The sequence below is a fragment of the Halictus rubicundus genome, chromosome 6 (genome assembly GCF_050948215.1).
Source record: "Halictus rubicundus isolate RS-2024b chromosome 6, iyHalRubi1_principal, whole genome shotgun sequence".
NCBI classification, from domain to species: Eukaryota; Metazoa; Arthropoda; class Insecta; order Hymenoptera; family Halictidae; genus Halictus; species Halictus rubicundus.
In genome coordinates, this window is record NC_135154.1 from 12,490,492 (window position 1) to 12,508,736 (window position 18,245).

Here is an 18,245-nt window from a genome sequence, read left to right on the forward strand (position 1 = left end):
GTTACCTTGAAAGTTACCTCAAAATTGTCCTTGACCTTGAATCTCAAGGCCAACGTTTTTCTTATTGCATTGTAGTCTACGCGTCCTGGGGATACAAAGAGTTCAACGTGAAATTCAAGGTCAAGGACCATTTTGGCGGCAACTTTTTTTTTGCAGATCTTCATCGATCCGAAGATGTAGAATACACCTACGGCAGTCGAGGCCAAACATTTCGGTACACCCTGTACATCCAAAATTCTACACGGATCATACGTTGAGAAACGCTGCTGCAGAGTTACTTGAATAATCGGCAATGTTACGGTCCTCGAAGTGGAGCACCTTTTATATATTTTATAACAATCCGTGAAACTCGAAATAGGGTTTTCTCGTGGCAAAATTTCGAGAGCAAAATTGCTCGTTAAGCAATCACTCAATTTACTGCAACCCTTTCGGTGCAGCTTCGCTTTTAATCACTAGACTGCGGATTTTAAAATAAACATTTTCCGCGTAGGTTGTGAGATGTAGAAGTTAAACAGAAGGTCTTTTTTTTTTCTTTAACAATTGTGAAAGATTGAAAATAAAATAGTGACATTCTTAAATATTTTTAGTCTTCCTGCTCACCATTTTAAATGTTGATACAAATGCATAAAATCCACCGTCTGTTTGTCTGTTTTTTTTTTCTAGTGAAGTGAAAAAATATTACTTTTAGAGAACTTGACATTGAACATGTTTGGTCAAGTGTTCCGAAGAAATTTACGGTAAAATTTGTTTTCTTCTTACAGTAATATAAATAATCATTATGTTTCTGTCGGCATGCGAACGTATCCAATATGGGACACGTTGAGTGTTCGTAATGTGGAACACTTAATACCAGACGACGATGTTAATGATGATAATGATACGGAATGTTTATTTTATGGGGGCAATTACAAGTGATAGTAATGGTGAAAAACGGGTCCAATGCATTTCCTGTTTTCATTTGGGTCACGAAGAATGCGGTGTTTCAGGTGTGGCATTCACATGTTCGATACATCGGAAGAATAACATAAGGTAATATAAATTTAAAAAATAGATGCTACTTGTTTACTTCTATTTTATACTGAATAAATATTCATTTTTCACAGAAAAAATAAAGTTTTAATTTTATTCCATATGCTCCAGCTTTCATATAATTTATTTATATATTATATTGAGGAGAAAAAATCAAGACAATGATGCATCGCTATCGACAATTTTTATTTCACACATCAGAGTAAACTCAATTTATAAAAATAACAAGTTACCCAAATGTTTATCCTTTTTTTACAATATATATGTATACCCAATTCTTTACAATCTCAATATTCGTAAATTAAAAATACTGGAAAGACCCGTCAGTTCGACGAGTTCCGTAAACCGATTGTTAAACAGCGAATTCATTGCTAAATTTATATCGAGAGGGTGATATTTGGTTGATTAATTTCGGCGCGTTGTGGCACCGGCTTTGTCGAAAGGAAGCATGCCCGTCGGCGTGCTTTTGAAATCGGACATTTCGTAATTAGGCGCGTTTACCCCGAATATTTGAAACAGAAATCTCACCCCTGGAAACGGAAATCTCGTTAATGGGGTGTATAAACGATTCAAAAGTCTGCCCCCGGTTGGATGAAGCGAATCGACGCAAATTGCGTCGCTGAGCGACAGGCGTCGGTTGGAGTCGCGTTGCTGCGAATCGCGTGCGATATCCGAAGAAACGCGTCGCGGCCTTTCCACGCCGGCGAATATATTATGGAACGCACGCAAGAAGCAAACGGGTAATTCAGTCCGCCGCCCTCTCCGAATCGCCTGACACTGACATCCCAAATGACGATCGGGCTTGTCCTCTATACACGATTTATCGGCGGCATTATCGAAACAGGGGGCTGCGCTCGCTGCCGCCAATTTCGGAGGGAATCACCAGACGCTTAATGCTTAATTCCCGCTATCGCTTAAGGGACACTTCGATAATGCCTGTGTCAAACGCTGAAAGTACCTTTATAACGTTAACCCTTCAATGACCCTTCGTCGACCCTTACTCGAAACTAGGGGCTCATCCCTTCACATCGCTAAAAAATAGCTAATTCCTAATAAAACCATTAATGATAACTTTCTACACCGATACAACCGCAACAAAAACATCTCCTTGGCAATATTTGAATTAAAATATCTCCTAAACTAATCATAAACTAAACTAATAAAGTGCATCAAAAAATATACGGATCCATTTAAAAAATCAAAGTTGACCTTTAAATCTCCTAAAGGCCTCCACCTATGAAGAAGTCATGCACACCACATCATGCCCCCGTTGATACCGTGTAACATCTGTAGAAATAATTTGTTTGTACAACGCGTAATTCAGGAGTTATTACAGGTGATCTAGCTAGGTGTATATAACGCTGTATATGCGATCTAAAATATTCGAAAAAGAACTATTTGAAAAGAAATAGGATTGATAGGTTATTGGAGATAACAAATGAATTTCGAGAACTTGTTAAACGTACGAATCGTAAGTAGGAGATGGAAGTTCATGAATCCACGTTCGATGCATTTCTATTACTCCCGAGACGCGTATCCATTGACGCGAACGATGATCGAAGTGGACATGTATGCGCGAATTATCGGCAACGTTATTGCAAAGGGGAGATTTACCTGCTATCTCCGATTCGGGGGGGGGGCAGGGCCGATTAATCGACGATAATTGCGCCTGCGTACTATTCACCTGACACCGCCGCACGCTTGTCTCCCTTCCGATCGCTATAATAGGGGAAAAGAGAGATTGGGTGTGACTATTCGAACCAGCCGCACTTGCTGGCAAGACGTAAAACGATTTACGATGACATAAAACTGGTAACGGAAAGAGAATACTTTTATCAATTCGGAATTCAGCTCCTTTTCCCGTGTTTTCACGCCGATTGCTATGGACACTCTCCGTACATCATAAATATATTCATAAGCCAAGATTACGGATTTCATGCATTTATGACAAAAACGAGTGGATGAATTCTAAAACAGTTACGTTTAGCGACAGCGGGTTTTATGCGTTTGTGACAGAAATGAGTGGGTGTAATTTCAAACGGTGAAAACACTACATATCTTCAACAACGCTGTTCCTCGTTCCAGTTTGTTGCAATTCAGGTAGAAAATTTTTCTTTCGCATAAAGATCCGTAGTCTAGTGGTCAAATTATTAGAATCGTTGACATAAATTCTGTTCACGTTACAAAACCATAAAATTTTAAATAAAACTCACTTTGTCACATAACGAATAAATATATTTTCCGCAGACTAATAATTCGACTACCCGGTCACTTGTTCCCATTTTGTAAATGTTATTTTAAACGTAAAGCAGAAACTGTAGTATTCAGTCGTCTTTTCATTTACGGTTCACTTAATTACCAGTAGGAGCGAGAACTAGTTTTGGCCGGCAACGCGTAACCTTCGCCCGCCATGTGAGCACGAAGAAGCACAATAAAAATTACGTAAGACGGAACGACATAAAACTAAAATCGTTCGTGATCAACTACGCGTCTATATCCGAAAAAGAAGAAGCAAACGTTCCTGAAAGACGCGTTTTAAAGATTCGCTGTAAGATACACACAAATTGTGGCACATTTATTAAGAAATTTATGAACCAACGATACTATGCTTGGATCAACATTTGCCAGCGTTCGAATACTACGCACACCGGCTGTACTCCAATTTCACCATTAGCCGAGAGCAAATATTCTATCAAACCGTACAAACACGTGGCGTATATGCCTTATCCGAACAAGTTCGCCGGGTATCATGCATTAAACATGTCGCCCGACGAAACGAAACAGGAATTCGGATGCGCAATGAGACACGACTGAAACGGAACGGGCTTCGATTCGAGCATTTTAACGTAGTTTGTAACAACGCGAACGCCCGAGGAGCCAACAAGTTCTGTCCCACTTTAGAACGGTCGTCGGAGCCTGAAAAATGAAATACGAACGAGCGACCAGAGAAGCCGGTAGTGAAGGCATAACCGCGCGTCGCTAACACCAGCAACGGGCACGCTGTATGTAGTACGCGCATAAGCGTCCACCAAGGCGACGGGCGAACATTGAAAAAACAGGTTGCGGCGCCTTCCAGAAGAGGAGTGTGACGCACTCCCAGCTCGTTAGTCACCGGACTTGTTCGCTAAAGGAACTTTCGGAAGTTTTTGAACTCCGGCCAAGTGGTTCACTGCCGAATCGCGTGTGTCCGCCAACCATCGAATCTCTTCGCGCGGCTAAATCATTCTTTTTCCCACATTACGATCGAGCACGCCAGAGCTGTTCACCATCTGCCCGTACGGGCAATGATTTTCTTGCCCCGGGCATGCACAGAACAGCGGCCGCGAAGCCACGCCCCCTGCCGGTAAGGCTGCATGTATTAGGGGGACCCATAAGTAATCAATTATTTTGAAATCTGAAACAAACTTTGTAGGAAATTCAAGTTTTTATTTCTTCATTTATTATATAATCTACATCATCGTCAAGGACAGTTTGCCATCTTTCCTGCAAATTTTCAATCCCCCTCTTATAGAAATCCAGGGTTCGTGAAGCAGAATATGACTCAAGGTGCCTCCTTGCATCTTCTACAGAAGGGAATGTTTTATTTCTTAAATAATGCTCCAGAGATCTAAAAAGATGATAGTCAGAGTATGTGCCACTGAACGTGTTAATATAAATAATGGGAAACATTTTCGAAACAGGCATTGCTTCACTGTTTGTAATAAATGAAATTTTTAAGGATTCATATGTGGTGCTAATGTAGCTGATCTTTTTGGTTAATGTTTGAGAAGCTATGAAAGAACGCGAGAAAGAATTTTTATGAAACACGATGGATCTTTGAAAAATGACTATCACAGGCTTCTCTATTCGGACCACAGACGGCTGTTTCGCGTAGTTCCTATGAAAACGAGCAGTTACACATTTCAAGAGTTCAGAAACGCCTATAGCTCGAGAACTAGGTCAAATAACGCACACGTTTGTAGAAACTTTTTTCATTATTCTCGTGTCCTAGGTCGACCAATGAACTGGGCCTGACATGAAATATGAAACGACGTGTATGTGGCTCACGAGAATATTCGAATAACGCGTTATTGGGTACAGCTCAAATAAATATAATCCCGAGAAACATCGCAATTCTTAAGTTTATTTTGTGCATGGAAGTACTTGTATATTTTATGCATAATTGATGAATATAAATTTCAAAAAATGCCCGGACCACTAAATTCGATCATAGAACAAAACGGACAGCTAAAAATACGGACACCATCATGCGTCCGACGGACCTAATATTAGCAGTCTCGACGAAAATGTTTTTGTCCATTGTGTAATTCCGGATTCGATACGTGGGACAGAACGATTTACGATCGAATTCAGCGAAGGAGCTTTAAGAACCGTTGTCTGCAAGTTTACGAAAGAATATCGAGATAGTTATTTAAAAGAAGAAGAGGAGGAACCTAAAAATAGTTTGTTTTTGCGGTCGCTATTATTCTTGCGACGATCAGTGACCTGGACTAATCTGCAGTTTTTCTGCAGTTTAAATTTATCTAAATTTATATTTAAAGTGTATAAAGTAGAACAGAAATGGGATAATATTTCTATAAAATGTTCCGCGTACAAATATTCACTAGCGAGGATATGAAAGATTATTGCTACGCAGATTTCTACGTAAAAATTAGCTTTAGCACATTCCGCGTACAAATATTCACTAGCGAGGATATGAAAGATTATTGCTAGGCAGAGATTTCTACGTAAAAATTAGCTTTAGCACTGTTTTTCAGCTCCGCAGTCGCAAAGGTTATTAAATCCCAAATGCTGGCGCGAATATGGTGTCCTGAATGGACAAACGGATATGTGGTGGTGTCCAGATCGCGCGGTGGTGCTGCGCGTACGTGATAATAAACATTCACCGGAACCAGCGGGGAAAATGCCAACGACTAAAAAGTTTTCTCAACAGAGGATCAAAGTGCACCGTGCAGACTGCGGAAAGCTCAAAGAAAAGCAAAGGGAGGAGTCGACTAGCTGCCGAGAACGCGAAACAGCTCCCGACCTCGCCGTTCTTGTGACAAAATAATTATACAAAATGTGATGACGTTACTGGAATAGTTTCGCCGAAATTGCAGCTCTAAATCCTCGCTTCTAACATTTTAATAGATTTTAGTACACTTTTGCTGGTCTAAATTCTATTCAAATTCACTAATAAATTATTCTATTTGTCCAGTAACGATTTATAAGTAGACTGCGGGTGTTTATGCAATTTTCAATTTTTGTAGGCAAATTTTAAGAAAGTAGATTCAAATAAAATCTTATTTCCAGTGGCAGTAGAAATCGTACCAAATTCTATTGAATTTTATATCCTGGCATTTTTTGAAAATTTCCAGATGCCATAAATGCATAAAGATCCAGCAAACGTACAATTTTTATTGTTACTTATTCAAATGTTTTGTTACGTGATTGAATTTTTATTTGGTAGACTAAAGAATTCATGAAAATCGTGGAATACAATTTTTCAATATGATGGCTCCATTTAAAATAAATTGATGTTGACAATTCATCGAGCCGAATGCACTTCAGAACCACTTGGCTCATGTATCTGTCCATTACAGATTAGTTCCACTTCTACTAACGTTTATAAACACTGTCAGTCGCACGGAAATATTTGTTTTCCATTATAATTGGCCATAAACTGAAAGCGGAGAGGTTATAAAATTAATGGAAAACAAACAAGAACGTCCTATCGTCCATGTCTGTTGTAAGTGGAAAGAGCGTGTCATGAACAGACAACATCCTGAACGTCTTCTGCAGCATGTGCGCCCAACAAATTTTACGTATAATTTTTTATACAATTTCGATATGCTGAGATATTTAGCAAGATACGTCAAGTTTTCCTCTGTGTATAGCGAGTAGATCATATTATTCAGCAGGTATATTATTTCGATAATATCTTGTCAACTGCTATATGTAGGACATATGAAGGTCAATACATGTTTACACAGAACTTGATACTTCATCGATGCGTGTTCTAAAAGTAGGTCTTTCCATCTAAAGAAATCAGAGTGGCCTTGAAATTTCCGAAACGACCTCGCGCACATAGAAAATGTTTACATTCCAATATTTCCCCGTCTATACCATGCAACTTTAGTATACATCATTTTTCCGTATTATTGCAAATAAAGAAAATGTTGCAATTGTTCACCCTGTGTATACGTTACGTTTTTGTCCAGTATTGTCAAGATTGTCTCCTTTTTTATCTGTCGATCAAGATTTGACCTTTCGCGCGACGATAGTCCTGCAAGAACGTGTTCGCAGGACAGTGTGGTAACGATCATAGTCGAACAATGCCAGCCGCGGTGATGTTATCACCGTCCTCGGCACCGGTAACTTCGGATTACGTCATTCACCCCGGCTGCCATAACGGGAAAAGCGATCGTAACCGCGAGCTACAACTTTTTCGTTCCACGTGTGCAACACGGATGCCCCGGGGTTTGTTTTTCGCCGTTCTTGTGCCCTCTAAACGACCACTTCAGACATCGATCGAAGCAACAGCTCCGCGCGTCGTTAGCCACAAAGTGACAGCGTGTGACGAGCAACTTGCCACTCGAAACTGCCGGAACCCTGTTTCATTCTTAATTGGTGGCAAGCGTTATTCCGCGGCACGTGGTGCCAGCCACGGATTTTCGAAAGCATCGGTCGCCGTGCGATTTTCGCCGTCGGGCTCCTGCGTTGATCGTTAATTCCAATTAATTGTGCCTCATTATTAAACGTGTGCAGTCCTAATGGGGATTATAAGACGGAAAAATATGTACAGGGCGTCCAAAAAGTGATGTGCTTCGGGAACTCCCCTTTCAAGGATAAGGGGTCTTTCCCTAGGTCATTCGAAGTAACCTTTTCCCACGTGAAAATGTTCTCCGCGGCATTTGCGGGAATGTGTTAACAGTTTAAAAAAAAAAAACACGATTAAAGTCGCATGAAATTTCCGGGATCGCAGCCTTCGAACGTAAAGTTCACGATCCAGTAATGGGAAATGTTTGACATTATTCCAATAACATTATCTCCGAAGCCTTTGTCCCGATTCCTCGACTTCCTTCTTCGAGCAATCGCGATACACAACGGCTGAGATTCGAGGACAGTCGTTGCGATAGATTAATGATAGAAACTTCTAGCCGAGGTCCTGGAACGTTTTCTCGAGTGGATCTTAAGTCGAATCGCCCGGATGCTGATCGTTCCATAGATTTCAGCGTCGCGGATTCGGATCGATCGTGTCATTGCGATCGCGGATTTTCCATTTTCAATATCAGGAAGTCTCCGGGGCATCCATAAATCGTGCAGGTGTCTCCTTTTCCTTTTTAAACGAACTATCTTTAGCCGAAGGTAGCGTAAAAATATGACATACTTTTCCAGACCTGGGGAACTAAATTATTTCTGAACGGCTACTTCGGAATCGTACCATTTCTGGAATCGTATTTATTATAAATTATACAGTTACGTTCTCGACCAAATAGGATAGGTAGCCTTGTTCAGCTGACTTTGATATTTTTGAAATGTTGTACCTTATGTAAACAAAATTTTTCAATCTTTCGAACCTGTTCCACGAGAATCCCTCCTTAAGTAATTACTGCGGATTTTATGCATTTATGATAAAAACGAGTAGGTGTAATTCAGAGATACTATTTTTAACATATAAAAATTATCAATGAGGAAAATAAATTTTCACTTAGCTCCTGTAGATAGCAATTGATGTATACAAATTTTATTTTCCATCAAGATCCGCAGTCTAGTAATTACTCGATGGAGACCAAATTCACTGGCCTAGTTATTTGTTATCAGAGTGCCGCGAGGTTTGGCGGTTGGCCGGAACGAAAAAAAGAAAAGAAAAAGGAAACAATGTGGACCCCTTGTTCGGGGTGGTGTGTAAAGTTTGCGGGACGGAATAGCGGAAAGGCGAATTAACCGCAGAAATCGATTTACCTCGGGCGGGGTTAAGTAACATTTTATGTAGCCGTGTAGAGAATCGAAGGCTGCCGCGCACCGTGGTTGTAAATCAAGTCGAAGAAAGCCTCCGCTTGGCTTTCCTGTGCCTACGCCGAGCCGAGCCGCGCGCGGGGGTATAATTAATGACCGATTAATGGTGCCGCGATAAATTCTTATTTTTGCGGAGGCTGCGGTGACACTCGCAACCGCCGACACGGACACCGAACTGTCTTTAATCCCGGGCTTGTAACGTTTCGTAAACGATTTGCTACGGTTAATACGGCGCCCGTGCGTCCTGTCCCGCCGTTTGCATATGGATGCGAATTCGAAATGAGAAACGGTCGAGTTTCCGTATGAAAAGTCTGCTTCGATGCTGCAATAACGTTCCGGGCACTGGGGGCGAGAACGAACGTCCAGATCAGAGTAATTACGGATTATTAGATTGCAACGCGTACAGTTGTAGACAATAGGTGACACATCGATCATCGGATCCACGGCGATTCTGGTTGCGAGAAAAATTGGTTGAAATGGAAGTGGACGCCTTGCTGCGAAAGTTCCTACCACGATCCCTGCATAAATCGTTCGATTTCCCAATAGGTTGTATTGTTTTACGAAACAATCGAGCTCGAATAAATAAATTTGACACATACCTCTGCGAACGATGAGAATCCCAAGAATAATTAATTTTAATCCCACCTGCATCCGAATCCGTACATTCACTTCCGGTTCGAATTACCGCGTTCAATTCCGTTTGACACTTTACGAACAATTCGAAATAATTCCCGAACACCGTGCCGCATGGATCGCTGAAACGCAACCGTGGATCATTGGTTTCGCGTATCGCGCGAGAGCATCACCAGCGTCAATGATGCAACGATGTAAATTCGCAAGCTTCTGGAGCCGATGATTCCGCGTTTGCAATAATTCAGTGAATCACAGTTGCGTGTGCAATGTATTGAACGCTTAGAACGACAATAATATTAAATCAGCGGGGCCTTGGAACGAACGGTTTTATGTAATACCGAGAGTGAGAAGGAAACCAGAGACGACGCTTCGCCTTGTACGTGTATCTATTCGACAATGTCATCGGAAAATCTGCGGGGTGTTTGCGAAGCTACTGCTCCAGGTTTTTCTTGGAAATGATAGGTACACGAGAAATATCGGAGTGTACGCGGTCTCTCATTTTCGCAAAATCTTGACGCGTCTAACAGCCGCAGTCGGTAACAACTAACAATTCAATCGATGGAAATTTCGCTGACTGTAGTGGCCGGACTTTTGACGGGGAGTGTACGCGTGGCCGGGGTGGTGCGTTGTGGTGCTCCGAATAACTTGCGAGGAATTTTCGCAAAAAATCGTATCGGATGAACAGGACTGGGTCAACAGCCCTGTTCTCCATCGGACAGGAAGAGATCAGTATGTGGAGAAAGGGAAGAATGCAGTGCTGCGGTGCACCGGTTCCCCGGTGTCCTTGCAAGGTTTTCCCGTGAAACGACTCGATGGAGCGGACGTAAACTCTCCGGCAGCGTGAGCGCGTAGATGCACGGGACATAGACCGAGATATCGATTGCTCGATTAATAATGCAACGACCTGGCAGGGGTCCCTGCTCGACACGGCCGGAGACGTTCATTACGTAACGCGTGCTCGTCTTTCGCTCCAAGAAACAGGAGTCCCAGCAATGTTGTTGCGTCCCAAGGACACAGTCTGGGCCATGTTTCTCAATACACCGTAACACCGAAGACGGTACTCCGGCGACAAAGAGATGCGCCAATCTCGTTAAATCTAGTGGGCTCCGCTGGAAAATATTATTCTCTACACTGCGGCCGGCCATCGAATTACGAGCAACGCGAATTTTCCAGATGACATGTACCATCCCTGGAAAAACGTATTCGATCGAACAAATCGAATGTTTATCATTGTAGTTATTCATGTTTTCAATGTGGAAAGGTGTTTCCATCGTATAGCGTTGTGTAACCTCAAAGCGAGTTCACTGACACGACCGCATGACCTCAGACTCGAAATCGTAGAATCGAGCAACTGCGACGTTCGAAAATTGGATTTCAGAGTTTTCCATATTCTGCCGAGTATACGTAACTTTTCCATTAATGATGAATCCTTTTGCGACACCGTTCATTGGAGCGATAGATTTAATTCTATAAAATTCGTTCACGCAATCCATTCTTGAAATTTCAAAAAGTTTTTGATCTGGTTAATTATTTCAGAAAAAAGTACCACTTCTATTAACATTTCTGTTCGCAACAAGTCCACGCAGCCTGGAAGCATAATTCTGTCAAAGGAACATCATTTTTGTAATTTCTCAAGCGCAATTTCAGTTAATTAAAAAACAAAGTATTTTAAGCACCGTAATTCAAGTTTCACAGCACGGTCTGTAATCTGTTTTATTTGACAAAAAAACATTCGAGCACGAACAATTGAAAAATACAGGGAACATTTTTCAAGGGTTGCCGCCACGTATTAGCGCAGAAGAAGAAAAAAATGGAAAGTCCAGAATCCCCTTGTTTCAACCTTTTTCAATTCAACGTGTTCTTTGAAACGCGCACAAAAGCGGCAGAAATATGTAAATTCAGACCGGAACGCATAGAACATTACAATGGCAAACGAAGTTGTTCTTGTTTAATGTCCCCTCTACTCTTTTCAATTTACATACTTGTACGGCACACAATGTCTCTATAGACTTACGACGAATTACGTTTAGAAGCCGATTCGTCGGTTCATTTGTCATCGTGTATTCTTTTTCATATGTAAACACGGGGGGACAAGGATCAATCAATCTTCATTCTGCAGCAGTTATTAACAAAAATATACTCGTCTGGTGGAACACCTGTGATGGATGAAGCATTATCTCAAGTGGTAAATGCCTTATTCTATTTTCAGCCATGAGTGCTACTCCGAGAATAAAACATCTTACAGGTTCGAATGAAATTCTAACTTTGGATTTCAAAGTAATACTTTCTTCAACATTTTGAAGCAGTGCCATTAACGATCAAAATATTGGACGATATTTATTCAATTCAAAATAGTTATATTCTACCAAATACTATAGTTCCTGGTATATCATTCTTTCTAAATTCTCTTTTTAAATATTAGACGATATTTATTAAATTTAAAATAGTTACACCCTACCAAATATTATAGCTCCAAGTACATCATTTTTTCAAAGTATATTCTGCAATTGATTCAGACAATGCCAGAGGCACGAAGCACTATGAGTTCATACTATTTCATAAAAATAACAATAATGTATTTATTTAGATTTTTAGCAATCATTTATTATAATATATGTCCGAGGAAATAAATTTATTAAATAATGCTCCTCAAATGCATTTAAAATTAAAACTGCATTACAAATTGATTTCCCGTCATTTTGATAGGTAGTTCCAGGGTTGAATAAGTTATTTCGATTTTCTGGAATTCGTGTGACTGCCAGTTTAGGGAACGCGTTAAGCGTTATAATGATACGAATTTCTCCGGGTATGATATTATTTAGATTTCTCGGATTACTGCAAATAGTAAGAACCGAGCTGGCAATTTCCAAGTCCGCGCCTCACGGTAGCGCGAGATCGTTTGAACGACATGTGTTCTATCGTAGCTCGCGAAACCTGATCGTGCGCGAAGCCGCCAATTTACACGGTATTCAGTAGCAGATATCTCGTTTCAGTGAAGAGTTACTCCGCGAGAAATCGATGCAGATAAGCAGTTAATTCTCTCTATCCGTTTTGTAAGCAGCGAGCACCAGGCCGTCAAAACAGTATTCAATTGTTGTTCGATTGATCGACCAAGAAGAATCATTGGTCACGCGTACCGATTTTTACATAACGTGTAATCATCTGATAATAAAGTAATAAAATGTATGACACAGTCACGATAATAAAGATGATAAAGGGTGATAAAGAAATAAAAATGTGAAATGGTCAATCAAGACCTGAAGAACGCGGTATATATTTAATAACATAAAAATCATTTTTCTGAAGCTCCGAACGAACTTATGCGCAAACGAATTCACCGTCCTCAAAATAAAAATGCGATTTACCAGAGTTAACACTAGCTGTAGGGGCCACTAAAAGTGACTATTTTATATTAGTTTATAAGAATAACGAGAATGTATGTATACAAATAATATAGACTCAAAGAGAGAAATTTGTTGAGTAATTCCTCCATAGCAAAAATGTTAGAACCCGTGATTTTAAAAGGGTAAACCAAGTGTTAATCTAATAAATATCGCGTAGAAGCAAAGATCAATGATTTCTTCTGTGGTCGGCAACAAGATCAGCAAACCGATCGGTTTCGTTCTTCCGGCCACATTTCTAATGTGTCGTGCACGCCAACTGCGACCGCGAAATCGAAATCCACCGATCCTGGATCGATGAATCGGTAGCAACGATAACCGCTGTATCAACTTAACAATGACAATCTCGATATTGAAATTATCTTCGACAGAGTTCGACAAATACAAAAGTTCGCAAATATGTGCAAACACTCGATTCTTAATGTTCCCACCGTTACCAAATAAGAAACGTGGAATTTTAATGCAAAATAAAAAAGTTCTTCATCTGTTCGAGTTATGATAGATGAAAAATAAATTCTTCGACGTGCTTGCGTATTTTTGCAAAAAGTACAGACGTTTCGCGGAGGAAGTCCAACGGTTGCAAAATCGAAATGGCAGTTGGGAATACTGGAAATTATTTAGTCGACCAGAAACTTGGCCGTATACGTTCTTTTTCGCAACGAGAACCGCGACGGAAGAAACACAAAGTCTTATTTACGACCCGGTGCAATAATTTGTCGGATAATTCGACATCGGGGGACCCGGGAGTACAATAAATAAATGAGTAAGTGGCGAATCGCGGGAAAAAATCGCGATACCGTTGTGCTTCTCGCGTGTTCTCGAAAGAATCTCGGTATGCAGCCGGCCACAGGATATCGGTGGGCATGTGTGCGATGCAATTTATACGGTTCGCGAATGGATGCGTGTACGCGCATGCCGAGATCGATAGGAATCGATATCGACTGACTTTATTTGCTGGTCGAATGCGGCCGGCCGTGCACGCACACGATCGGCTGGGATGCCTTCTCTTTCTCCGGCTGATCTCACGTCAATTCACTGGCACTGGGATTGGATTACCGTGTTAAGATGCGGAACGAATCGCCAATGAAGGGGATTAAGGAAGAACAGGCAGCGTAAACATCGCAGGTTCGCGTGAGCTAGCTTTAACTAGGGATGGGATCAAATTCAATATGTACTCCTGGATCCAAGTCAATCCCGATACAAAAGTTTCACCTCACCGGATTCGATTACTGCTCATAAGAGGTTTACCTCGTGCACGAGCTTTCATTTTCTGTATTTACTGACCGGGCCAACGCACCGAGGTGATAATAGCCAACTCCGACAGCACCGATTCTCCAGAAATGCATACAGCGGATCCCAAAACAATGCGAACACCGCATTCCCGATTCTTCGAAAATAATATTCATTAAATATTAGACTTTCTAGTCAGTATTATACAGCGTTTCGTTGGCCCCTTACAATATCGAACCGAACTTGTGATGAAAATTCCTAACAGAATTCTACTGAATAGAATTCCTTTAGATCAACATTTAAGCACTAAAGCGAATGTGAATATAGAATAGATTACTCTATTGATTTTAAAAGTGACCTTTACGCGTTCACTCGCGAAGAAACTAATAACGCTAAATTATGTCCTCCTCGATGCTATTCAAATTTAGTCTGAAACTCTTTTTTTGCTAGGAGTAATAACAGCGAGAAAATCAATATGTCAAAATCGAGCGAGACACCCAGTATATTTCATGATGTACGACTAATTTGTGCTTGTAGCTTAAACCCGATCCCACCCTGTACATACATAATTACAGTCTTCTACTGAAGAGCATTCCCTTAGATCAATATTCAAGCACTAAAGCGAATGTGAATATAGAATAAATATATATTTTGTATGGATTGAATACTCCATTGATTTTAAAGGTGACCTTTACGCGTTCACTCACGAAGAAACTAATAACGCTAAATTATGTCCTCCTCGATGCTATTCAAATTTAGTCTGAAACTCTTTTTTTGCTAGGAGCAATAACAGCGAGAAAATGAAGATGTCAAAATCGGGCGAGACACCCTGTATATTTCATGATGTACGACTAATTTGTGCTTGTAGCTTTAACCCGATCCCAACCGGCACATACATCTTGCAGGAACATCCGCTGTCTAGCAATGACATTTTTTTTTTGCTACGGGGACGGAGGGTCGACAATTTATCACGTATTGCCCACGAAAGCAACAAATAACGGCCGACAGTGTAGCGTGGGTGGCAACGGCGAGGAATAAGAAGTTGGCAACGAGATTCCCAACTAATCTGGACGCATGTCTCGAGGGGATGCAACAGCCCCGGCAGGCTCTTTCCTCCTCTTACGCAGTTTCTTCGTGCACCGCCCTGATTCGATCGATCCTCACCTTCGCGCGGTGCAATTTACTTTACCCCCCGGGCAGCCAACCCCCAAGTAGCCAGACCCCGTGGACTCACGGTTGCCACAATGTCTACCGAGGCAGAAACGCATTCGAAACACCGGAGTGCCGATGCATCAAACGGCTACCAACTGTGGTGGTTCGATTCATCTCAAAGAATCGGTTCTCTTAAAAGACCGGAATAATCTACAAGAATCGACACGAAACGATTTATAGCAAGAATCGCTATAAAAGAGTTACGAAAGAGCGTGTTGCGAATGCCTCTCCTCGCGTCTGAACAGGGTGTCCCAAAATGTTGTATTTCTTTGAAAATTTTGATTCCTAAGATTACATGAAATAACTTTCTCCTTTACGAAAATATTCTCCGCGGCTTCGTCAAGGAGTTATTAACGAAACTCGCGGACCAATCGGAGCGCGGCTACAGCGGCCGGATTCCGGCTCGGCCAATGCCAACGCGACGCTCAGCGGGACTTGTCCTGATTGGTCCGTGTTTTCCGTTAACAGCTCCGTAACGAAGCTGCGGAGAAGATTTTCGTAAAGGAGAAAGTTATTTCAAATGGCATTAGGAAGCTTCTCAAGGGAACTCCAAATTTTTGGGATTATTTTTTGACCCTGCGTAAGGTGTGTATAATGTACATTTTCTTGTCTCAATTATACGAAATATTTGAACATATCAAAGGTTTATCATTTTGTCCGGCACTGTAGCTGAAACTCGTCGAAGTCGGAGGGTGAAGTCATCCCTACCGCTAGCCGGGGTTTTTCTTTCCCTCTTGCGGGGGTGGCCCGATGACTCACGCGTACGACGAAAACAACTTTCACGGGAAACTCCGTTGGCGAGAGCGTTTCCACGGTCTCGGAACTTATTGCCAAGTGAACGGGTGAAAGTTTCGTCCGGCACGGAATGAAACACAACGCCGGGGAATGGAAGTTAACATTCACGGTGGGTGGTTGTAACGGTACGCGGTTGCCCGATAAGCCGCGATCTTACGAGCATCCTCTTCCCCGCGGATCGGGTTAATTTATTTTTCCCGATAATCCGAATTGAGCTTCGGCGAGCGCCGTTTTTATCGAAGACAACCGTGCTCGGGGCCAGGCGAGAACCGACAGAAGAGTGGAAAGTGAAGTTCGCTCGCCCACGAACGCCATTCTGGTTTATCGGTTTAGGCGTAATCCAATTTCCGCAAGTTCTGGTCGACCCCGACCCAGCCTGCAAATCCCGATTATTGGAAGACACTCCCGTGTAAGCTGGAACGGGATCGCGGAATTATTTGCGTAAAATTGCGAAGATTCTACGGTGGGAGGCGGATTTTTAGATGCTTCCGAACAACCGGAAACGGTCACGAATGTACTAGTATGTGAATTTACATTTAAAAAAGAAACATCGAAAATATAGAATAAAAATTCATTCGAAAAATCGTGTGTCAATTTTGGCCATCCGGGTGTTCCGTTTTCTGTTTACTCGGAGATCACTATTTCCACGTGCTGTCATTATCAATTTACCGAAAGACGAAACTCCGCTCACAGGAATATTATTTTTCTTCAATTTACTTTTTACGCAGTTTCGGCTGTCTCCGCGTTGTACTATCAGCTCGCAGACACTCTGTAGATCCTGGCAGGCTGATGTAACATCGGATCGTGCGGCGACAGCGAATGTTTCAATAAAAAAAGCCACGGGCGCGCCGATATCTGGTCCATCGAACGATCAGCCGCTGAAAGGAAACGATCGAAGACGATCGGGGTACCATTCGGCGGAGGAATTTCAGTGGTGCAGGATGTGATGCGGAGGAACGGTACTTGGCCTACCAAACCGCTCGATAAATCGTGCGCACTGTCGTTGCCCAGGGCAATACTAAATAATACCCCTTTACCGCGGTACCACCTCCGAGCAGCTACCGTGGCTCCGTATGTCGAGCGAACGATTTACGCGGGCCGACGTTGCCGCCCCAAAGCACGGGAGCACAGCTTTGCGTGATTAGGTAATCGCGGCAAGAGCTACAACGAAAGCGGAATTTCGAGAAATTGAAAGCTCCCTCTTGCTTCGCGGTAGGCGGAGCTAGGGGTTTTACGATGACAGATATGACTTCGTTCGTTCTTTCCTGTCCAAAGTATCCCCTCCCCTTTAACCGAGTTTATCACCAGCCTATTTGCAGTAATTTCACGATATTAAAAGGACAGAACATACAGCGTGTCCCACGAGCTCTGTCCACTTGAATATTTACTTGCAGAAGTTGTAGAGTTTAAGAAACAACATGATATGGTATAAATGATATTCTTGCAAGCGGAGGCGCTGAGGAGATATACACTCAGTCCCATAAGTATTCGTACGCTCCTAAAAATCGCATAACTTTGTCAATATTGGACTATACTACTTGAATTTTTTTGAGAAGTTAGGACATTTGGATCACTACATAACGCGAGGAAAATGTTTGATTAAAATTTCAGCTGGTCGAAATTACAGGGAAAGTACTAAAAGTTGTATTTTGCAACTTTTTTATGCGGGCTTATATTAACAATTTAAAAAGTACGTTTTGCACATCCGTATCAATTATACATATTCTGAATATTTCATCTGAATCGGTCAACATTGCACTGAGCTACAAACATTTAACGATGAAAACTTAAGGGCGAAAGTCGCAGAATTTTGGCCTTCTCATTGGACTTATGGGACTGACTGTAGAGGAACAATATCTCAGCAACGATAAGTTTTAGGACAAATACACTTTAGTACTTTTATATTCAGAATACGCCAATCTATGAAATCGAGCATAAAAAATTGGA

General features: G+C 41.7%; 1 protein-coding gene across 4 annotated transcripts in view; it reads right to left on the reverse strand.

The window, feature by feature from the left end:
- Positions 1–18,245, reverse strand: part of LOC143355243 (uncharacterized) — a 202,465-nt gene that overhangs the window by 140,647 nt on the left and 43,573 nt on the right. The window lies entirely within an intron of this gene.